The 24,333-nt window shown below is 42.1% G+C and overlaps 1 long non-coding RNA gene across 1 annotated transcript in view; it reads left to right on the top strand.

Annotated features, from left to right (window-relative positions):
- The window catches only part of LOC129037444 (uncharacterized), a 108,404-nt gene that overhangs the window by 76,918 nt on the left and 7,153 nt on the right, over positions 1 to 24,333 (top strand). Inside the window, exons 3-8 of the long non-coding RNA XR_008502811.1 lie at positions 824 to 924; positions 4,261 to 4,356; positions 6,545 to 6,627; positions 7,143 to 7,344; positions 13,340 to 13,423; positions 14,132 to 14,216. This is a non-coding gene — a long non-coding RNA (uncharacterized LOC129037444). The remainder of the gene's footprint in view (positions 1 to 823; positions 925 to 4,260; positions 4,357 to 6,544; positions 6,628 to 7,142; positions 7,345 to 13,339; positions 13,424 to 14,131; positions 14,217 to 24,333) is intronic.

A 24,333-nucleotide genomic window follows, 5' to 3' on the forward strand; every position in this document is an offset into this window, starting at 1 on the left:
AACTGAGTGATATTGACTCTAAGTGAAGGAGAGTTTCCAGGAAGGGGAATCAATGTGGGCTGAGATGCTGAAAAGGTCTACATGAAGAAGACAGAGGTTAAGCTAAGCTGTGAAGGATGAGTCAGCTTTCAGTAAAGGGAGGAATGAGGAAAAGGCATTGGAGAGGGAGAGAGAGAGAGAGAGTGTGTGTGTGTGTAAGGAGCGAAGAAGATTCTAAGACAAGGAAGTGCTAATAAGTATGATATACACAATTCACTCAAAATCTTGAACTTCTTGTATTTCATGCAGTTCTCTGCTCCAATTCCCTCTTCTCTCAAGCCCCACCTAACAATTCTATTTTGCTAACTGTAAATATTTTTTACTGTATCTTGTATCCACCAGCCTTATTAATATATGAACTTCAAGTCATTTCTAATGTTTCACATGCAAAAAGAGAGAAGATTCTTCTGTCTTCCAAAAAGAGAGAAGAATCTTCTGCTTCCAAAAAGAGTGAAGATTCTTCTCTCTTCCAAGAAAGAGAGAAGATTCTTGTGAGTTCCCAGTACAAGGCTGATCATGTGCTCACTAAATACCACCCAGTGGCTGAAATTGAATTTATTTCCCTCAATTGCACATCTCTGAGAGGACCAAGGAGTTTCATGACTGCTATCCTAGCATTTTAAAGAGGAGATGCAAGGGACTAAAATGTTGGTAACAACTACAGAAGAATTTCTGTGAGAGACTAAGGCTCTGAAACTGTAGGGTACATTCAATAACTGGCATTGAAAAGACTGATTTTGTCTTCCTTTCCCTCTCTCTGTCTCCTCCTTTTCTTTATTTCCAGAATTTTCCACAAATGAGTTCATTTATAAAGAGAAAGGCAAGCTTTGATGACAACACCTTCACAAAATGGAGGCCTTTGAAAACATTGGTCTGGATTGAGGAGTATGTTCCCCTGCCCGGATCCTTCAATTCTTCCCTATAGTGTATTCAGCTTGATTCCAGCCTGAGTGTCCGGGCGGTTGGTACCCACAGCCCCTTCTGGGCCCCAGGGGAAGGCATCCTTCCCCTCCCTCCTCCCCGAGGCTCTGAGGTGGCTGGCCTCCTGCCTGGCTGTGCCAGAAAGCAGCATGACCACCAGCACTACTGTGGTCAGGACAGGAAGAAAATCTCGGGCATTCACAGCTAAACTATGGTTTGAGAAATGCTGGCGACTGAGGGTTGGCTGGGTAAAGGAATAAGAATAGCAGCTGCAATGCACTCTTTGACTCTGCCTCTCCCAAAACAGTCCCTAAAAGGACCATAGAAAGGATCACAATGTTCACGGCTGGGCTTGGCATAGTCCTAGTCCTGGGGCGAAGGCCGGTAAGAAACCCACGAGGGTTTCTTTTGGGGTCTTTCTGAGGGTAGCAAAGGGAGTCTCATGGCCCATCCTACTTCTAAGTAGCATTCTTTTGGCCCTAAGAAGGACCTGCTGGAACTCAGGATTTTTTTTTTGGTCCAGTTTAAAATCCCAGATGAAATTAGCTGAGTGTGGTGGCATGCGCCTGTAATCCCAACTACTTTGGAGGCTGAGACAGGAGAGTCGCTTGAACCCAGGAGGCAGAGGTTGCAGTGAGCTGAGATGGCGTCACTGCACTCCAGCCTGCGTACAGAATGAGACTCTACCTCAAAAAAATAAAATAAAATAAAATCCCAGATGTCTCTTCCATTGAAGACAACGAGGAAGCATTGTCCCCTTTATTTCAGCCCTTGAGTCACATCAGTGTGTGCTGATGGGACCTTAGGGTCCACATCACCAAGTCGAGTAAGGAATCCATCCATATTAGTTAGGTTTTTTCTTTCCATTGGTTCTTTTCACAGTAGAACCAAAGTAGAACATGCTTCTGCCACTATTACACATGTTTGGCTTCTAGATAAGGAAACTAACTTTTTCTGTCCTAACTCACAGCTGTATTTAGGCCCTAAGGATCTGGGAAACAGAGATGTGACAGGTCCCCTTTTTCTGCTTCATCTTCTCTTTAAAACAAATAGGACTGGACGTGGGCAAACATATCTGTAGCAAAAGATTGAACACTGAATCAGGGTCATGTGCTCCATGCCCCTTAGTTATTTTTATTCATTTAAGGGAATGAGAAAAAGCACAGGAGGCCCTCAGGTCATGAAAATTAAATGTGGCAGCTGAAATTGGCAACTGCAGGCACAGCTCAAGCAGGCTGGCATCTGCTAAGCAAGGCATTTGAAAAGAGTTGAGGCTGCTCTAACCAAACTGAAGAAAACCTGGGCAGGGGCCGTTTAAAGGAAACAAGTTCCCTCTCTTCTTAGGACTAAGCTTGCATACTGTCTTCCAGCTAAGGAGAATAAGGGGGGCTTGTTTAAAGGGCATTCAATGTCAATGACTGTTTTTTTCTCCATAAAGACTGACAGGTTAAAGAGAATCTGTTGGCAGGCTGATTGCAATCTTGTTTGTACCAGAGCAATAGGAATCTTGGTTATAAATATGCAAAGCATCATAAAAAGATTAAGGCTCAGTGGCTGGGGTGCAAATTGGTCTGGGCTGTTTACTGCATAAGGAATGCTTTTCCTCCATCCTCCTCTCCCAGTACAATCCCAAACACAGAGAAGAATCCATGAAGACAAATACCTTGCCATGTCCCACTCTCCTCCTTCCCAGGGCTTATTCTGGTGTGGGCCTGGCTCTGGGGAAAGATTCACACCTGGGCAGGAAGGACAAGGTGGAGATAGGGCGGAGAAGGAAATGAGCTCCCTGATCCAGGACCTGGCCTGCTATAATTTTTGGCTCAAATAGACTGGGTTGCTGTTGGACTAACCACGAATTTGAGCCTGCTTCAGTGATTTCTGAGAGATGAGAGGAAGTAATGAAAACTCAGTGTTCACTCCAGCCTGGACAGGTATCCTTAGGGCCAGGCCAAATTCTGTTTTAGAAAAGGGAGATTAACTATGTGAGGAAGTCCCAGGGTTGGCATCCTGGCTCTGTCATTTAGGGGGCCCTGGGTCCTTGGGCAAGTAGCTCGGCTCGTCTCCTCACACCACCTTTCTGTGTCCTGCCAAGGTTGTTGTGTGTGAGGATGAAAGGAGACAATGAGTATAATGCATCATGCCTGGGACATGGGAGGCACCCAGTCAATGGAAGCTATGACTAGAAGGTCTGACCCAGGAGTGGCAGAGAATGGTGGGAATTGTGGGACTTTCTCCTCAGTTCAGCTGAAAACTGGGTCCTTGTCCCAAGACCAGGAAAGATTAGGCACGCAGACACTTCGAAGGGTGAGGGGTTATGAAATTTATTGGGCGAAAAGGAAAAAGACTCTAAGCAAAGTGAGACGGGTTCCTGTTAACAGGCCCCCATCTCACAGATTGAATTCCAGGTTACCACACAGGAACAGGAGGGCCAGGCTCCTCCTTCCTGCAAATGGGGTCAATTTCTGTGCCTCCACTCTGTTCTCCCAGTGTGCAGACCAATTGGAGATTCGATTCTCTGGGGACTGTTTATACTTGGCTGTCTCAGAATGGTCATTCACTGCACTGTCCATCTGTCCTGTGGCTTCCCAGGAGTTTAAGGAGTTTACTTAAAACCCTTTTCTTGGCTTTGCTCTGTTCTGCTGTTCAGTATCCCATCAGCCTGGGCCTGCTTCTACCTGCTGCCATTCTTATGCCAAGTCTTAATGTGCACTCGCTCCCTTCATGAGCAGCTTTGAATTTTTAATCCTTCTGTCCCCACATCTCCTGCCTTGTCACTTTCCTCAAGGAAACAGGATATAAAGCACTGGAATGGGGTGGAGACATTGTCTCCTTCATTCAGTTCAAAGTTCTTTTAAATCTTTGAGTGCCAGATCCTAGGAACTTCTTAGCCTACATTGGTGAAGCAATTGGCCCATGGATGCTTTGCTTGTTTCTGTAAGAAGTGAGTCTAGAATTTAGTCTCCTAAATGTGAAAGAGACAGAAAGAAGAATCATTCTATCAGGGCAGAGTGTAGGGAAACCCTAAGGCATAGTGCAGTAACCTGGAGTAAGCAGTCGCTGAAGATAGCACCCCTAAGCCAAGAGGGGCCAGGGAGGGACTGCCTGGCAGGGGATGTGGTCTGCCATGGAGGGAGACTGACAGCCTGGGTCCACCTTACTAGAGAGGAAAGAGGGGAAAAAATACCCTAGCCTCACTCTCCCCACTCCTCAGATCTGCCTGTGTTCCCCATGGGCTGAATCTCACAGGAGTTAGAGGGAATGGACCCCTGTGGCAATCCCTATGATCAGCCTTCCTCCCAGGGTGGAGAAGAATAAAGTGCACATCAACCAAACAGAAGAGAAGCAATTTGGAGGAGGAAAAAATCAGTTCTTCATGAAAGGATCACATTGATCTTGGTAAGTGTGTAAACTCTAGATGCCCATATGGTTTGGCTGTATCCCTACCCAAATCTCATCTTGAATTGTAGTTCCCATAATCTCCATGTGTTGTGGGAGGGGCCCCATGGGAGGTATTTGAATCCTGGGGGCAGTTATTCCCATGCCACTGTTATCATGATAGTGAGTGAGTTATCATGAGATCTGATGGTTTTATAAGGAGCTTTTCCCCCCTTGCTTGGCACTTCTCCTTGCTGCTGTCATGTGAAGAAGGACATGTTTGCTTCTCCTTCTGCCATGATTGTAAATTTCCTGAGGCCTCACCATCCCTGCAGAACTGTGAGTCAATTAAACCTCTTTCCTTTATCAATTACCCAGTCTTGGGTATGTTCTTATAGCAAAGTAAGAACAGACTAATACACCATGTCAGTGAGCCCTAACCCTCTGAACATACAACCTACTAATTCCTACTAATTTCTCTTGCAGAGTCTCTCCAGCAAAATATCAAATTTCCATTGTACAATTTCTTGTTTAAAGAGACTGTCAGTTGTTTATGACTATATTCAGAAATTTACAAATAAATAAACTAGAGTTATTACAACAAACAAAACACTGTTTGGCAACTATATCAGTAAAGATTGCAACAATGAAATGACCAAAGTCACCTACCTAGTGAGCAAAGAGCCTTACTATGATATTTTTCCATGTGGCTTACCTCCCTCAGAAAAGCTGAGGTATATCAAGCACACCTACCCCTGATACCCTATTTTTTGTAACACCTCCATCCATGAATAAAGTGGACATAGAGTTCCCAGTAACTTCCTTTCCTGACGTGCTCCCTTTTTCTTTGCAACCACTGTCAGGTTAATCAAAGCTTGCAATTTCTAGTTTTCCCATCTACTGGATTAACAATGAAGAGCATAGACTTTTCTCTGGCAGCATTTTTTCACTGTGCTGATTGAAGGTTAAAAATCCTTGTATGGAAGCTTTTTGTAGGTTGGGTTTCCTGGAGACAGACTCTGAGACAGACAGTTGCATGCAGAAGGTTTACTGGGGGAGTGTTGGGAGAAACAATGTCAGGAGCTGAGGAAGGCAGGATTGGACAAAGACAGAAGCTGATCCACAACGTAGCTGAAATAGGAGTCTCAGCCCTTCCTGTGGGAAGCTCGGGAGCTGTGATGACCTTTCAGAGATGTCCTAACTGAAGCAAATGTTCCAGCCTTTGTTTCTTCACATCAGTCAGTTTCCTCACAGCCAGATGGCCACTGGCAATCTCTGGGAGAGAGGGCAACCTTAAGTGAAGGAGTTCTCTGTAGCCAGCGGCAATTCCCAGTGAGCCATGTAGTCATGAATTGTCAGCAGCTGAGAGTCCCAGCAGCTGGAACATGAGTGCATTGCCTCTTAAGAGAGAACCCTGACAGAGCCCCACAGCATCCCCTCATCCCACATAGATCCTCTCAGGTTCCATTGAGTCTTGTTTCTTATGAAAACTTGGACACTCCAGTGGGATGAGCTCTAGCCTTGCTGCTGCAGCTGCCTTCACATTCATAATGGATGCTCATTGTCTTTATCCTCTACCACTCATTCTGGGTTTGTCTCACCCTCAGCCAGCACTTCCGTTGGTCTAGGTGGCTAGCCTGGGGGAGTGCCTCGACCCTCAGCCCTGAGGAATCTAAGGCCCTGGTTACCAGGTCCTTTTCAGGCTATGGCTGCTTTACCTGAATATATACACTAAATGTAGGCATGGAAGAGCCACAAGACAGCACAGCCAAGGCCCTATGGGCAGGAAAGGCAAGCCCATGCCTAGGATAAGTACCAGTCCTAGTCAAGATGAGTTGTTCCTCCATCTAGGATTGAAAAGATTCAAACAGACTGATTTGGTACCAAAAGACTGGTTGCTTTCATTGAGTGAGGGTGCCATATTGGGAACCCATTACCCTTTGTTGCTGGCAGGTTGGATGGACACTCAGCAGCATCCATAGTTAAATCAGCTTTTGTGAGTGTGCTGTTGGGGCTATGCATGAGCCTTCATTTCTGCCATCATGGCTACTCTGTTCATGAATCCACTGTGTAAGCACTGGGGTGGGAAAGAAAAGAGGCTGTCTGATGTCTACTAGCCAAGTCAGTTTGTTATTTAGCACCTCTTCTGCAGTATATGCTATCTGGTGGGCATTAACAAAATCTTCACAATTTGTATGCATCCCCATAGGCTCATCCCAGTGCCTCATCTGCAGACAATCTTGTCCTCAGTCTTTCAGTAGTTTTCTTCCCATGCCCTGACAAGCGGACCAGGTAATTGGCTGCATGCCCCGTCTCCAAGGACCATACCACTCTTTTAGGTTGGGTAGCATGGAAACCAGACTCTGAGACAGAGAGTTGTAGGCAGAGGTTTATTTTGGATAGCACCCATGAGATACAACTTAAGGAATTGAGGGAAGCAGGATTGGAAAGGGGACAAATTGAATGGGGTTTGACTTCTTTATCCTCATGTCAGTCATCGGCCCCAGGCTGCCCGAGGCAGGAGCTCATAATCTTGAATGAGACATAGCTTCAGCTTAGAGGGCAATTTCTAGTAAGAGACATAGCTATGTATTGTCAACAAACAATATTTTCAATAGCTGGGAAATGGTTGTGTCAGCCCTGAAGAAGTGATCTAGGTAGTATACCACAGTATCCACTATAATGTTATATCATCAAGTTTTTTTTCCAGTTCTGGTTCAGGTTTTATCTATTGCTGTGTAAGAAACCACCCAAAATTTAGTGACTTGAAACAATAATAAACACTTATTATTTTGCACTTTTTGTAGATCAGGAATTTAGGAGCAGCTTACCTAATGGCACCTAGTTACCTAATGGCACCCTCACCAGCTTACCTAATGGCACCCTCACTTGGTTCTGGCTCCGGGCCTCTCACAAGATTATACACATGATGATGGCCGAGTTTGCAGTCATCTGAAGTCTTGACTGGAGCTGGAGACTACATTTCCAGATGGCTCACTCATATTGCTAGTAAGTTGGTGGTGTCTGTTGGCAATAAACCCCAATTCCTGGTCATATGAATCTTTCCATGGGGCTGTGATGAGAGTCCTCATAACAGGGCAGCTGGTTTACCCCTAAGCAAATAATCCAAGAGAGAGAAAGGCAGAAGCCACAATGTCTTTTGTGACCCAACCTTGGGAGCCACATACCATCATTTCTACAATGTCCTGTTGCTTATGCATGTTGGCACTATTCACTGTGGGAAGAGACTACACAAGGACATGGATACCGGAAGGCAGAGACCACTGGGGTCATCTTGGAGACTGGCTACCACAAGATGTTTGACAGATCTAGAAGTCTTAAACCAAAGGTCCCTTTGTCAAATGCTCTTGTCATTTTGATAATAAACTCAGTGTCTTAGAGGTGCTAACAAAAAGGTTATATGTACCCAGAAATTGAAAGTGACTGGAATTCAACTTCTTGAGTGCCATCATGTTTTTTTCCTGCTACATGGTTTAATAAAGTACATATAACTGTGTTTCTATAAAGCCGTCCATCATTGCAGTAATCTCCCATTACAGCAGATTTTGCCATAAATTTAAAAGATATTATTTCTTACCCTAGAAATAGTTTGCAAAATCATGTCATTGTGCTCAAGGAGCTTGTACCACGAAATTGCAACCTTTCTGATTTCTCACATTTTCCAGGATTCTATAGAGAAGCTTACATGTCCCCATCTGGGAGATCTTTATGATTACTTTACCCTTTTATTCAGGATGAGTTATCTAAGTTTATGATTGGTAATTATACTTATGAGCAGTGATTAAGCTCTGCTAACCAGCTAAACTTTGCCTGAAGGGCACTGCAAAGAAAGAAAAATACATAGGTCTTGCTCTTAAAGACATTAGTATCTTGTGAGAGCAAAAGCAGAAATCCATTGTGAGCCCATAAGAACTATGCAGATGGCTTGGCATGGTGACTCATGCCTGTAATCCCAGTACTTTGGGAGGCCGAGGCAGGTGGATCATTTGAAATCAGGAGTTCGAGACCAACCTGGCCAACATGATGGAACCCCATCTCTACTAAAAACACAAAAAATAGCTGGGGGTGGTGGCAGGCACCTGTAATCCCAGCTACTCAGAAGGCTTAGGCAGGAGAATCACTTTGAACCCGGCAGGCAGAAGTTGCAGTGAGCCAAGACCGTGCCATTGCACTCCAGCCTGGGCAACAAAAGCGTAATTCCATCTCAAAAAAAAAAAAAAGAAAAAGAAAAAGAAAAAAAAAGAACTACGCAGATGTAGCAACTCAATGGGAAGCTTCCATGGGAATGAAATCTTAGCAAAGCTCTCCCTGGCCTCTATCTCTCAGCAAAAGCAACCTGATTTGAAAATAGAAGAGCAAATCTCTCAGCTAGCTTCATGTCAGGGATGGACTGGAGAGGAGAGGAGGGGCCAGTCTTTGCTGCTTGTCACCTTAGTGGCCTGGAGGAGTCAACATCAGCTATAAATAGAATGCTGCCTCCATGACGCCCTCCCTACCCACCAGATCACACCACAACCCCTTGACTGAGGGATGCCCTTTTGCCCAAGGCTGTAATTCATTTCCATGACTACCAGGAAGGTCAGAACAAACACATTTCTACCAACAGGAGCCACATTTATTTTGAAGATAAAAAATCAATATCCTTATTATGTGGAGATATGTACATTGCTTTAGAAGCATTGTACTCAGGTCTGATAGAAAAAGTCTATGTGACTTGAACTTAGTTTACATGCTGAGCTTGGAATTGAAAGGAATGGTATCTTCCATTTATCCACTTAGTCATTCAACAAATTTATTGCTCATGATGGAACTGTGTTAGGCACAAAGAATCAACCAGAGCTTAACAGGATAAATAAATAGGGTGCCTGTCTTAAGGAACTCAAATAGATGGGTAAACAGATAAATACAATACAAATTGATACATCCCATGATAGAAATATGCACTGAGCTTTGGGGGAAAATCTTGAATTCGATAGGTAAACAAGGGGAAGAAAATGTGCTCTGAGCAAAGGCAGCAGCATTTTCTAAGACACAGAAACCAGAAAGAATGTGATTTGTTCAGTTAATTACCATGGCTAGAATTTCAAGAATTTGTGGGGAAGGGATACTAGATGGGCTTGACATGGGTCTGATCAGGACAGGTGTAGGAAGCCCTACTTAAGAGGTGAGATTTACTGTGAAGGTAACTGAGAACTTCTGGAGAACCTTATGGAGAGTGTAATTAGATTTGTGCGCCACGCCCCCCCCCCCCCCCCCCCGAAAATACTCTGGAAAAGCAAAAAGGACAAGAATGGATGAGAATAAATCCCTAGGGAACTCCTGCATTTATGGGGAAAACAGAGCCAAGAAGAGGACTTAGAAGGGGAAGCCACAGAAGTAAGAAGAAACCCAAGAGGGTAGTTTTATGGATTCAAGAAATAGGAAGAGACAAGAGTGCCCAAGGCCTAAGAGCCCAAGAAAGGAAAGGATTGGGCTGGGTGCGGTTGCTCACACCTGTAATCCCAGCACTTTGGGAGGCCAAGGTGGGCGGGTCACCTGAAGTCAGGAGTTCAAGACCAGCCTGGCCAACATGGTGAAATCTCATCTCTACTAAAAATACAAAAATTATCTGGGCCTGGTGGCATGTGCCTATAATCCCAGCTACTCGGGAGGCTGAGGCAGGAGAATTGCTCGAACCTGGGAGGTGGAGGTTGCAGTGAGCCGAGATCATGCCACTGCACTCCAGCCTGGGCAACAGAGCAAGACTCCATCTCAAAAAAAAGGAAAAAAAAAAAAAAAGAAAGGCAAGAATTGAAGTGTGTTCATTGGATGAGCAACGAGGAAAGAATGAGAGCCTCAGGGGGAAAACTTTATGTGAAACAGGAGAGGCAAATGCAGGTAAGGAAGAAATGAGGAAGAGGAAGAGGAGACAGCAAGTGACACCTTTTCTAAGATCCTCACTCTGAAGAAAAGAAAGTCTCTCTTTAGATGAAAATATGTACTTGAGAGGTTTTGTTTTCATTTTTTTTTAAAGATGGAGATTTGAGAACATTCCTGTGTGAGTGGAAGATACAGGAAAGAGTGTGGGTGATTACAGGAGCAAATTTCCAGAGATGTGGAAAGGAAGAGATCTAAAGCATGGGTGGAGAGCCTTGCCTGAGACTGGAGGAAGGACCCCTCTTCCGTTGCCCAATGAGAGCCGCTGGGCTTGGGGGAGGGGGAGGGGGAACGAATGCAGGTGAGGGAACAGGCTGCATGGTGCTGCTGTGGGGGTGCTTTTGCTCTCACATCGTTGTCTGTAAGGTAGGGGGTAAAGTCCTCCCCTGGGTGTGCAAGGAATGTGTGGGTGAGCTTGAAGACATTGAGACAGGTAGGAAAGTTTGAAACAGACACTGTGGAGAATGAAAGAAGCTGTCCAGGGAAACTTGGAAGAATTCTTGTCTTAAGATGAGGTCTCCTTTCTTCAAATACAAGAAGGAAAGAGAAAGTTTGATTCCTTTAGATTCTGTGATGTTAGGCAATGTAGGTAACTTCCCAGGCTTTCTTCTTCCTTGTATGAATTGTTTCAACTTTCAGTTCTGTTTCTTTTCTACTCCTTAATAAAAAGAAAAAAGAACTATACATCAGCTAACCGGCAATGTGTCACGACTGAGGAGAGATGGCACTTCCTCTCTACGTGCCTGTAAAAACAAAGTGACTCAGCTTCTGGTGTATTAATTAGAGACCAGTTTACTTCCATGGAAATAGAGTCTATTGTACCATCTTTATATATTTAAACCTTTAGTGACACAACTTTCGGAATGCATACAGAGCAAAACGCTGGAGATGCTCTCAATGTACAACAACTCTTATTTTCCAAAGTAGATAGTTCCATTCAACTCAATCAGCTGTTCGTGAAGCACCGTCTATGTACCTATAACGATCTTGTATTATAAAATCTAGATTGAATGCTCCAGTTTTGTTTAGGGCATAAATAACAACTTTATGCAATTTTGTGCCTCATTTGTGGAAAATATTATGATCACAGTCATGGCATAATTCTTAAAAATTTAATTTTGATCATTCTTCCTTTCAGAATTCTTCCATGATTAAAACAAAACAAAACAAACCTCAAACCCTCCTCTAGCTGACACTGCTCTCTTCGACCAGTGCTCCCAAGAGTGAAATGAGGAGAGGCTTAAAGACGAAATCAGTGCATGAGAATGGAGAAGAAAATAATAAACTTAAATCCCCAAACCAATTATTTCTCAGAAACAAAGCCTGTGTCTCTTTTGCTTGCTTTTATTTCTGAGAACACAGAATCCCTGGGCTTGTTGCAAGGGCCATTCCCACTGAGCACTCAGGAAACTACCACGGCCATTACTATTGCATGTGGGGAGCCTGACTCCCTGGCATGGTGGAAAGTAGTGACAATCACTTGGCTTCTGCCACCAGAACTTTTTCATTTTATTTACATTAAAGGGACAATGTTAGTGTGCTGGGGTGTACAACTTGCAGTCCCCAGGACAACCAGGACTGGAGAGTGTGCAACCAAGGCAGGACTGGAGAGTGTGCTCTTCTGCTCCTCTCTTTCTGATGGTGTGGATTCTATTGTTCACGGCCCAAATTCTTTCAAACTATGTTACAATATATCAGTGCTACCTACTTGTCATTTATCTATTCATTTTTTGGACCTACTGTCTATCTCTCTATGAAACTGTAAGTACCAAGAAGATGGGATTAGGACTCTTTTGTTCACTTTTGTGAATAAAATCCCAGTACTTAGAATAGTGCCTGGCACAAGGAGGTGCTCAATAAGTATTTTCTGAATTAATTAAATAATTCAATGTAGAGGTCTCGTGTTGATTCTCTTTTCACAATCATGCATTCCCAGAATATCAGGATGGGTAGGGGCCCGGATTCCTGAACATCTGAAAACCACAAAGTTCCCAGCTCAGATGGTGGAATGATGCTTTCTCTTTCGTTAGACTCATGGCTAAGATTGTGACGTTTGTTATTATTCCTGCCTGTTCCAAATGAGGCTGAAGAGACCTCGGAGGGGTTGTTGTCCCTTTCATTCTCGCGAGATGAGCAGTTGTTTTCGGTAATGTCAGTGGTGTCACAGAATCATGTATTTGCAGGCTAAAAGATCATCTGCTTAAGCCAATTTCACAATAATAGAATCTTTTGAGCCACTTTTAAACAGAGTGTAACCTATCAAATCCATATATATTTCCAAAATCAAATCATGCTAGCTCTTATTAGAATAATCATATGCCTTATTTTTCAAATGGGATACTCAGATACTGAAAGGGAAAGCTGTTGATAATTACACAAGACAAAATGCATAAATTGAGACTATCCTAGGAAAACCAGAGTGAATATATGATTATTCATAAGCAATTGATTTACAGGATATTTAAAAACATGAGGTCCACGGAGAGAGAAATAATTGACAAGGGTGAGAAGCTTTTAAGGAGTTTTTCTTCTTTAGCTATTGGACAAAGTTTTTCATTAAGTATCTCTTGTTGGAAAGACCAGTCCTCAATCACTGTTGGGAACCTATTTTGGCTTCAACAAACTCCTCGATATTGACATTCACATTTTCTTACCACATCCAGCCTGCATGCTACACGTGAAGACTTACGGACGCCAGCAATCATCAATTCAGAACAACCTTTGTTTTTTCCTGAGCTAAATGAGTCCAAGACCTTTATATCACCTTCCTTTTTTTCTTATTTTTTAATCTTTTAATCAGACTTTTTAGTCTTCTTTGTGCCTTTTGCAAGTTCTCTCTGGGTCCCACTAACATTTGATATCCAGAATCACACGTAACATTATAGGAAGGATCTGGTTGGTGCTATTTCTACTCTACCATAGCTGTGAAAATTATCTTGCAAAGAGAATGCAGCACTTGATACTCTAACAACAATTATAGGTCAACATCAGGCCATGAACATTCTGTTAAGAACTGAAAACACCCTAGAAGCACCTGTTAAGCTTCTATCTCACTATTGTCTTTCAGAAGCAATTACAGCTCACTGCAGCCTTGACCTCCCAGGCTCAAGCAAGCCTCCTGCCTCAGCCTCCCAAGTAGTTGGGACTACAGGTATGTGCCGCTACACCTAGCTAATTATTTTTTATTTTTTATTTTTGGCAGAGATGGGGGTCTCACCATGTTGCTCAGGCTGGTCTTGAGCTCCTGGCCTCAGGCAATCCTCCTGCCTCAGCCTCCTAAAGTGTTGGGATTACAGATGTGAGCCACCATGCCTGGCTTAACTGCTTATTATTAAACTTTTAAGTTACCATTCTTACCATTTGTGGTAAGGAGTTACCACAATGACCTCCAGTTTATCTTGTCTAAAGATTAGATATAAATGAGTTTTCTAATTTTGTGATTGTAGAGTGCCCCTTTCATGAGCGTTTGGTATGAAGAAAGCAGTTAGCAGACATTTGAATGTCACAAGGTTGAGAATGTGGGGATTGCCTTGTGCTGGGGACAAACAGTGCCCAGAAGGCACACTTGCCAAGAACACACCGATCTTTGAATGCGTGCATTGTACCCTCCTTGATTCTTGCTTGGCTGACCCAGGTACACAAACTCCAAGACTGGCAGGGCCTAAAGGGCCCCTCATTGGCAAATGAAATCCCCCCTTGTTCCAGGTGACAGGACTAGGCAGCAGTTTCTTCCAGTCCAGACAAACCTTCCTGAAAATGGAACATTGTGTCTCTACACATCATTTTGGTTTTAGTGAAGTCTGTGCCTCTCATCTGGTATGATTCCCTCCAAAAAGCAAGCACTATTCCTACCTTCCAGATCTCTTTCAATGCAGAAGCTTAAAGACACTAAAAAATGTGTTTAAGATCTCTTTAAACTGAAGTCTTCTGAACAAGTGAAGCAGGTATGTCACATTTTAATTCAAGCTGAAACAAGCCACTGAAGATTGAATCTTACCTCCTTTTACAAAGTAGATGGGTTCCAAAAACATTTGGGAGAGTTGAACTACCATATAAGGCCAAGGAACTTGTCATTTAAATGACCCTGTAGACATCTTTTAGTAAAAGGAAGAATTTCTCTTTCTACTTTTACCTCATCCCCTTTCCTTTCTTTCTTTGATGTTTTGTACATCATATTTTCCAATATTGGGCTATGCAAAGTGAAAAATATTTTTAATGTTCCTAAGTCTGCAATTTATACTAAAAATAATTACTGTTATGCAAAAGGATATGGAGGTATTTATGTCTTTTACACAGACCCTCCTTAGAAGACATTTATCTTCTTCCCTACCTGCCATCCTTTCTTCCCACACTCAATTCAAATGGAAGGTGATCTTTTCAGGAGGCAAGATCATCATTCCAAAATCAGTGAAGTAATCATCATTTTCCTGGTGTGCCTTCTCTGCCATTCTTAGCTTTTGTGAGCAGAGCCCTGAAAACCAGGCTTTGCTTTGTTAATCACACAGACAGAAAGTACATTTAGTCCTTTCACAGACCTATAGCTTATTGCAGACAGCAGGAATGACCCCAGATCTTGTTGGAAACAGCAACATAGAAAGAAATCTATGGGATGTGGCTTCCCTCTGTAGAGTTTTAAAATGAAGCCAAGAAGAAACAAGGTTCATATTTAAGGAGAATGTTACCTCAAGGAACTCAAACCCACCTTAAAAAATATCTAGTATTCATTTGACAAGAAATTAGCAGTTACAAGGAAGATCTAGCAAATGATGGTGGCTTTTCATTGTACATTCTTTCTTTTTCTTTTCTTTCTTTTTTTTTTTTTTTTTTTTTGAGATGGAGTTTTGCTCTTGTTGCCCGCTGGAGTCCAATGGCATGATCTTGGTTCACCGCAACCTCCGCCTCCCAGGTTCAAGCAATTCTCCTGCCTCAGCCCCCCAAGTAGCTGGGATTACAGGCATGAACCACCATGCCCAGCTAATTTTGTATTTTTAGTAGAGATGGGGTTTCCCCATGTTGGTCAGGTTGGTCTCGAACTCCCAACCTCAGGTTATCCGCCCGCCTTGGCCTCCCAAAGTGCTGGGATTCCGGGCATGAGCCACCACACCCAACCCTTCATTGTACATTGTTAATACTATATTCACAGACTTGGTCCAGGGAGTCTCCCCAGCTTGAGTGAGCCAGAGCCACAGGCGCTTCTGTGTTTGCCTGGAAAATGCACTGCTTTTTTTTTTCCTTTTATTCATTTCCTCCCTTCCTCCCTTCCTCCCTTCCTCCCTTCCTCCCTTCCTCCCTTCCTTCCCTCCCTCCCTCTCTCCTTCTCCATTCCTTCCCTCTCTTCTTTCCCTTTCTTCTTTCCATCTCTCCTTCTTCACATTTTTTTTGAAGAGAAAATTGTGGTGATAGGCAGTGAACAGAAGGGAGCTACCATCCCTGTGAAAACTTCTACTGATGTGGCCCACTGAAAGCTTGCCAAACTCTGTGGAGACCAGCCAATGTCAAAGTTATAGATTGGTTCCTTTTATTTTCTCTAAAATAAAAATACCTAAAAGCCAGCAAACAAATCCCTTATATATGAGATGCAATGTTTTGCAGATTATGGGAGGTTGATAAAATTGGCTGAAGATTTATAGCATTTGTTGTTCACTTGTCAAGCTCCCATGTGCCCATATGACCTTCCCAATTTTGGTTTGGGAATCCATATAGTTCCAGAGAAGCTAGACTGAGTTAATCAGTTGATCCATACTTCTTTCTATGGAATGGTTATGGCTGAACGTGTGACCTTAATTAGTTCAAGCAAGTAATTCTCAGGACCTTTGCTGGGGATGCTGGGACAATGATACCCCTTAGTCTAGGTGTGAATGATGATGCACATATTGTCCCAAGAGCTGCTAGCAGCCGTCCATTACCAAAGGAATTATGAGATTAAGCCAATTTCATGGCAAGTAAAGCAGAGAGACAGAAAGAAATCAGGTCTTTGAGCCACTGGATTGAGCCTCACTTGAAACCACATCTACAAATAGATTTTTCAGTTGTGTTGAGTCAATAATTCCTTTTATTGTTTAAGCTGAGTTGAGTTGGAGTTTCTGGTATATACAACCCAAAGATTATTAATTTGGATAAGCTACGTCTTTGACTAAAAGAGCCAATACGCGTGTGTTTGGCAGGCAGGGTTGGGGGGATGAGATATACACACAGAAAGAGTTCCTAATCTATTCACGATCTGTTATACTTTTCTTTGGAGGACATACCGTGTATAAGATGTACTCTTGGTTGCAAGTGAAGCTATTAGAAAACAATATGTTAGAATATATATAATATATATTAGAAAATAATCTATAAATGACATTCAGTGGTTAAAAGAAATCAGGTTTTCAAATAAGAAGAAATCAATTAAAAAGGATGAGAGGCTTCATGGAGGATGTGAGATTTAGGCAAGAACACGTAGGAGGTAGCTGGATGAAGGAGATCATCAAGCGAGCAACATGAGCCAAAAGGCTCTGGACTCTAAGACATCTTTAAAGTATTGTGACCCTCAAAGCCGCAACCCCCATCACTTTGACTTTATATAGTATTCAGTATAGCTTCTGGTGATGAGATAATAATAAGCTGAAACTGACCCTCTCTACTAAGAAAACCAATATAAGTCTCTTTGGCCATGCTTTATCACTTTCCCATATGCAAAAGTCTGGGTGAAATTCAACGGTCTAGTCACTTTGCTCTCAGTTCCCTGCATAATTTCTGCTTCTGAGTTACAGGAAATTTCTGAAAAGCCATTTAGAGACAGATTGTAATATAATGCTCTTGAACATTTCACTCTAACAATCGATAAAGGCAGCACTCACTGCAGAAATAATCAAACACAGGATGGAATCTAATATGCACAAAGCTGATATTTTAACTAGACCCAAGAAGCCTTATGATTCTTTGCTCAAAGCTGTGGGCTGGTTAGTTTTCCTGCCTTTGTCTTATATTTTTATATACTTTCAAGAGCCAAGCTTTTTGAAGTAGCATATAGTGATCTTATTCTATTTTAGTTGTTCAAGGTTGCAGTGAAGGTCAAATCTACATAAAAATAAGCATGCTGGCAACCTGCAAAGAATATCGTATTCTAGGAAGAAATAAAATGACCATCATGACCCTGTATCCCCTGCCACTCCCTCCTCACTCTCCCCTTTTGACTCCTTAAGGAAAAAGGCTGAATACTCATGGCCAGTATGTGCCAAGTGAATCAGGACTGCTTTCTTGAGAAGATAAGCTTTTCCAGTGAAAAGACATCCTGTAGCTGTACTAAATCACAATAGGGCAGGGCATGGGGGAGATAGTGTGGAAACATTATTTTCATTCTATAATCTGGATTAAGAGCAAGATGAAAAGTGGTGTTTCCCATTCTTTCTCTTCTCACCATGATTATGTTCATCTTCTCTTTCTGGAACTATTGTCTCTGGATACGTCTCACGATCATCAGATCAACACCATCTTTGAAGGATGCTTAATGTATCTTAAGTAATATTGAGTCATAAACAAAACATCCTTTGCATAAGATATCAAAAAAAGCATTCTCTCTACCATAATTGTTTTAATCTTTTGAAAATGCAAAAGAACTTATAGTAGCTAAAGAAATAGGATTGGCGGGGTGTGGTGACTCATGCCTGTAATCTTAGCACTTTGGGAGGCTGAGGCAGGAGGATAGCTTGAGACCAGGAGTTTGAAACCAGCCTGGGCAACACAACAAGACCTCGTCTCTATAAAAAATAAGAAAAATTAGCTAAGCGTGGCAGTGCATGCCTGTAGTCCCAGCTACTTGGGAGGTTGAGGCAAGAGAATCTCTTGAGCTCAGGAGTTTGAGGGTGCAATGAGCCATAATGGTGCCACTGCACTCCAGACTGGGCTGGGTGACAAAGAGAGACTCTGTCTCAGAAAAACAAAAAGAAAGAAAAGAAATAGGATACTTCAACTATTCTATAGCACTAGAAGCACTCAGAGGATTGGTGGGTAAAGGGATTTGAGGGTTGCCTTTAAGAAAAAATTGGTGTTACTATGACTTATTAAATGAATGTCATTCTTCCCCTGACGCTACTCATTCCCACCACCTACCTACTCATATAATTATAGCATTGGAAGAGAATAGTGTATTCAGATCCCTATGTATCTGAACTGGGATCAGGAAAGCTCAAAAGAGTATGATAGTGCAAAGATTTATTCCTTTGGGAGTGGGTTTTAGAGAAATGTGATTCGCCCTAGTATATTAAAAGACTAGTGGCTCATCAGAAGTATTGAAGACATTAAAGGCTCAAGAATGGTCCAGGTAAGTAAGGGACTTTGTAAATCCTTACCACAGTTAATCAGAAATAGAATGCAAAGAATTACTACTCAGCAAAAAAAGGAAAGGAACTATTGATACTCAGTACAACATTGACAAATGTCAAAATAATTATGCTCAATGAAGCCAGACAAGAGTATATATTGCATAATTCCATTTATATAAATTTCTTGAAAATGCAAACTAATGTGTAGTGACAGAATGCAGATCAATTGTTGTCTGGGGTAGGGAGCAAGTGTAGGGTCAGGAGGGAGAGATTACAATGGAGCAGGAGAAGACTTTTGGGGTTGAATCATATGTTCATTACATTAATTGTGATCGCTTCATAAGTATATTCAAATGTCAAAACCTATCAAATTGTATACCTTAACTATATGCATTTTACTGTATATCAATTGTAACTTAATAAAGAAGCTGTTTTTACAATTCAGGAGTTAAAAATAAATTATTAATAGATAACAGGGTGTGGGGAATTGACCAGGAGAGAAAAAAGGCAACTAATTGACTATTTCTCCCAGGGTCAGTCCAGACAATTTTATGAGTGTACATTCTTTTTTGGTTTCAATTTAGTGCCTCAAAAATGAGTTATTGTCCAGGTACTTTACTTTGTATCTCTAGAAAAGTGCTACACTTAAACCAAAACAAGTGGTTTGTATTATAACCCTTTTTACTAATCTATTTTAAAATCTAAAGACATTATCTTATTTTTACATGTATCATCATCACCTATGCCTCATCTACATATGAAGAATAGCTTATTTCTTGATAATGCTTTCTATTTATTGCTAGGATTTTGGTGGAAGAGATTTTCCAACTCTTCATCCTCAAATAATACATGTATAATAACAGTGGGTAACAGTGGGAAAATAAATGAGCACTAGGACAATTGATCAGGTTTTTTTTGTTTTTTTTTTGAGACGGAGTCTCGTTCTGTTGCCCAGGCTGGAGTGCAGTGGCACGATCTCCACTCACTGCAAGCTCTGCCTCCCTGGTTCACGCCATTCTCTTGCCTCAGCCTCCCAGGTGCCCGCCACTACGCCCAGCTAATTTTTTTGTATTTTTAGTAGAGACGGGGTTTCACCATGTTAACAAGGATGGTCTCAATCTCCTGATCTCATGATCCACCTGCCTCGGCCTCCCAAAGTGCTGGGATTACAGGCGTGAGCCACCGCGCCCGGCCCAAATGATCTGGTTTCTTAAAGAAATACTTGACAGGGAAGGAAAAGATGAATAGAAACAGACAGAAGAAGCCAGGAACAGTGGCTCACACCTGTAATCCCAGCACTTTGGGAAGCCGAGGCAGGCGGATCATCTGAGGTCAAGAGTTTGAGACCAGCCTGGCCAACATAGTAAAACCCTGTCTCTACTAAAAATAGAAAAATTAGCAGGCATGGTGGCATGTGCCTGTAGTCCCACCTACTAGGGAGGCTGAGGCAGGAGAATCGCTTGAACCCAAGAGGCAGAGGTTGCCGTGAGCCCAGATCGTGCCACTGCACTCCAATCTGGGCAACCCAGTGTGGGCGACAGAGGGGGGAAAAAACAGACAGAAGATATATTACACGCAAATGTAATGAAAGGAGCCTGATGGGATTCTTGTTCAATCAAATCAATGGCAAACTGACTTTTTTTTAGGGGCATTTAGATACAAGTGTGTGGGAGATAATATTAACGATTTTTGTGAGTGGGAAATGGCATATGGCTACACATGAAAATATCTACAATGCTTAGGTATGTCTACCAAGGAGTATGAGGCCAGATATGACTGAGGTCTGGGCTAAAACAGGAGCTAAAAATAAATTATTTAGGCAGTTAGGGTAAGAGAGTCTTCGGTAAGGTTTCCCTTTTAACAAAAAGCAGCCCCCAAATCATTTCTTTTCTAACAAAGAGCAGCCTGTAAAATCGACCTGCAGGCATAGGTAAGCAAGCTAGAAGCTTGCACGGGTGAATGCTGGCAGCTGTGCCAATAGGAGAAGACTACCTGGGGGCCAGACATGTTCAACATGGAGGTTCCCTCTTCCGTTTTCCTTGTCAACTACGACTACAGTAAAGGAACAGGCAACATGGCGCAGGCAGGGTAGATAACCTATCTGCATAATAAAAGATCAGGGTGGGGTGGCCAGCTTCCTCATGTGCTATGTAAATGACACACCTGGTCCAACCAATGTTTGGGTCCTATGTAAATCAGACACCACCTCCTCAAGCTCGTCTATAAAATCCCGGGCATTTCACTATGAAACCGGAAGACCTGCCCAGGAGTCCCTCTTTCTCTCTCCTCCTGCCGGAGGGAGAGTTCTTTTCTCTTTCCTCTTGCCTGTTAAGCCTCTGCCCTTAAACTCACTTCTTGTGTTTTGGAGCCCTCAATTTCTTTGGCGTGAGATGACGAACCTTGGTCATTTACCCCAGACAAGATGCCACTTCATTTCTACTTTTGTATATATTTGAATTTTTGCATAATTAAAAAAATTTAAAGACTTTGTTAAACTACTAGTCACATTTTAAAAGGGGGATAGACAATCTTTATTTGTCAATTAGATATTTTTAAATAAAGAAAAGGAAAAGGGGAGAGGATAAGTATGCGAGGTGATAGATGTGTTAATTAGCTTGATTTAATACTTTGCAATGTGTACATATATTAAAACCACATTGTACACCATAAATATATACAGTTTGTCAATTATACCTTAATAAAGCTGGAGGAAAATACGAAAAATTAAATTTAAAAAAGAGGAGAGGAGGAAATCAGTGATCACAGCAAAAAGGAAAGAATTGACCTGCAAATTAGAAGCCAGGTCGGGGAGGGGTGGAGCAGGGGGTGGGGGTGGGGGTGGGGTATGTGTATGGTACTGCCTCAGATCTATTTCCAGAATTGACCTAACCTGACTGAGTGACCTTGGAGAAAGTCCCTTACTCATCTTAAAGTAGGGGAAAAAATGCCTGGCTTCCCAGGAGTGTAGGAGAGTTAATTGCCTTTTCTGCAGTCTCAGTGGATGGATGGGTGGAGCTATTCAAGGGCCTCCTATCCTCCTAAGTATCTTTAGGAGACCTGATGGTTTTATTCCCTCTGAGCTGCCACTGGATCAGATGACGGGCGGGTGGGCAGCCTCCACATTCTGCTCCTGTCCCCAGTGAGGTTTACTTTCCAGGAGCCATTTAATCTCAGAAACACTGCCATCTTTCCAGCTTTTGAGGCTGGAAATCCATCTCTCTGTGTTGAAGCTCTTTATTCCTTGTGGTCCCACTCCCTGGAGCACTGCAAACAAGAACCTAGGCGACAAGAAAAAAAATGGAATGACCCCAATTTAACAAGCTCCCCTCTACATTTACAGGGCAAACCATGACTTTTCTCAAGGCCCACAAATTATAGGGAGGCAAAGGGTGGAAAAATCCTGAAAAAAAAAAAACAACAACCATACCACCCATACAAACATGCCAGATGGGAGGAAAAGATGCCTATAATTCTCGTGGCTTTCAAAGATATTTATTTAGTTCAGACATTTATGAAACAAACCCTAGAAATTCCAGGTATCTCTCCTAAACAAAAGAACCACGAATGTTTGCTTCTGGTCAGCATGAAGAATTGGTGAAAAACTAGATGTTAGACATAGGTTCATAAGGTAGATCTTTACAGCTCAGATACAGAGCGCTGCAGGCACGTTTTCTTACCTAGCTGTCAAAGTCAGCATCAAACCCAGAGTCACCAATGACTCTGAAAATGTTCGGGAGATGCTTTTCCTATTGATGTCAAGGGCAAACTTCCTCCACAACAGCCATATACAAAAAAAGAAGTAAAGATAATTATTCAAATCATGGCACTGCTAAGATTTTCTAACTGATCTGAGCCCCCCAAAGAAATCCTGATTTGGACTATCTGGATTTTACAATGTTATCAGTCGTTAACAGACTTTGCCTTCCTTGAAAGTGCTTCCAATTGTTTCAGTGGCTAAAGGGACCTAAATCAACACTGGATATAGCAAAGAAAACAAACCACTTATAAACTTTCCCATACCTGCCAAAACTGGAAAGCTATAAATAGGGGGTAGCAAACACTGTTCAAAAATATTTCTCAGGGAGCAAACAGGCGGAAAGGAGTGAATAATTTTCAAAGAAGTAAAGGATTTTTTTTTTTAAGTTCATTTTGCAACTTGGAATTTCTGTGGCTACAAGGAAGTGAGGAAAACATAACTCAACCGTGATAATATGATTCCTAATGCTATAAGAAGCTAAAATGTTGTGTTTGATTTAAGCAATTCCATTGCACATTATATTGATATAGTGTTTCACTATTCTTTGTTATTCCTCTTATTGCTTCTGAGAGAGGCAGGGCTTTTTCAGGATCATTAGCCCTTTTGTACCTTCTGGAAGATAGGCTCATTTTTCCCAAGAGAAAGTTCAGTTTGTCAAGGTTATTTAACAACTGAGCCAGAGCTGAGATTCAAATCCAAAGTTCCATTTCTGTATTCGTTTGCACAATAATTTCTTTAATCATGGACTTTGTTATTAAAGCATTTATCTCTACTGTTAAGTGCTCACTGTTGTTCTAAGGAACAGAAAGAAATCTTTGGAGCTGAACAATCTTAAGTTTGAATCTTGTTTCTGCCCTTGCCCATGGTGTGACCTAGAACAAGGGCTTACACTCTCCCTGCCTTGGTTATTCTGGAAGTGGCCCATGCAGCTCCCTTCTTAGAACCTTATGATTAGTTGGTCTGGCAACTGATTCAATGATTAAAAATAAATCAAGTTAGAAAAAAATTCTGAGGGGATAAAATTGTGTCTTTAGTTTGCAGAATCCTACCACAGCATGTAATTTCCTCTTCTATAAGTTGAAAATTAAATGAAAGTGTATGTGACGTGCTTAACATAATGTTTGGCAATAGCAAGTAAGTATTTAATAAATGCTGTAGTTATTTTCAATAATAATAAACACCCTCTGATTAGAATGACAGATAAATCATTTCCTAGATTAAAATGACTTCATTTATATGTGCATATATGAATATCAAATGGTAATAAATGGTATACATATGCAAATGAGATCATTCTTCTGATGGACTATTTGATCCAAGAATGTTCGTGAAGCCATGAACTTCATCTTCCTCTTCCACGGCACAGCCTTGGCAACCCCACTTCAAAATAGATGCTTTGTTCATTCCCTCAGCTAGTTTCCTTCCTTCTGTTTGTAATATGAAACATTCCTTTTTGGCTTCTGACCCTGTGAAGGAGGAGACGACCACAAAGCCAAGAGTATTTGCAGCCTGGAATTAAATGCTGAGGTGGCCCTAGCCTTATATATGCAACACCTGGGCCTTGCTGAGGTAACCAAAGGACTTGTCACTATTTAAGATGCCTTTCAAAGTCCAAAAGAAATTTAGCAGGACAAAGGACTGACAAACCCCAGCATGTTGTTGAGTTGTTTCCTTACTTTTGAAGGGCATTTTTGGAAACATGTTGTGGTGGCTCACGCCTGTAATCCCAGCACTTTGGGAGGCTGAGGCAAGTGGATCATGAGGTCAAGAGATCAAGACCATCCTGGCCAACATGGTGAAACCCCATCTCTACTAAAAATACAAAAATTAGCTGGGAATGGTGGTGCGCCTGAAATCCCAGCTACTTGGGAGGCTGAGGCAAGAGAATCGCTTGAACTGGGGAGGCAGAGGTTACAGTGAGCCAAGATCATGCTCTGTACTCCAGCCTGGCTACAGAGCAAGACTCCGTCTCAAAAAAAAAAATGTATTGTGTATGGT

This window comes from Pongo pygmaeus, chromosome 4 (genome assembly GCF_028885625.2).
Source record: "Pongo pygmaeus isolate AG05252 chromosome 4, NHGRI_mPonPyg2-v2.0_pri, whole genome shotgun sequence".
Classification (NCBI taxonomy): Eukaryota; Metazoa; Chordata; class Mammalia; order Primates; family Hominidae; genus Pongo; species Pongo pygmaeus.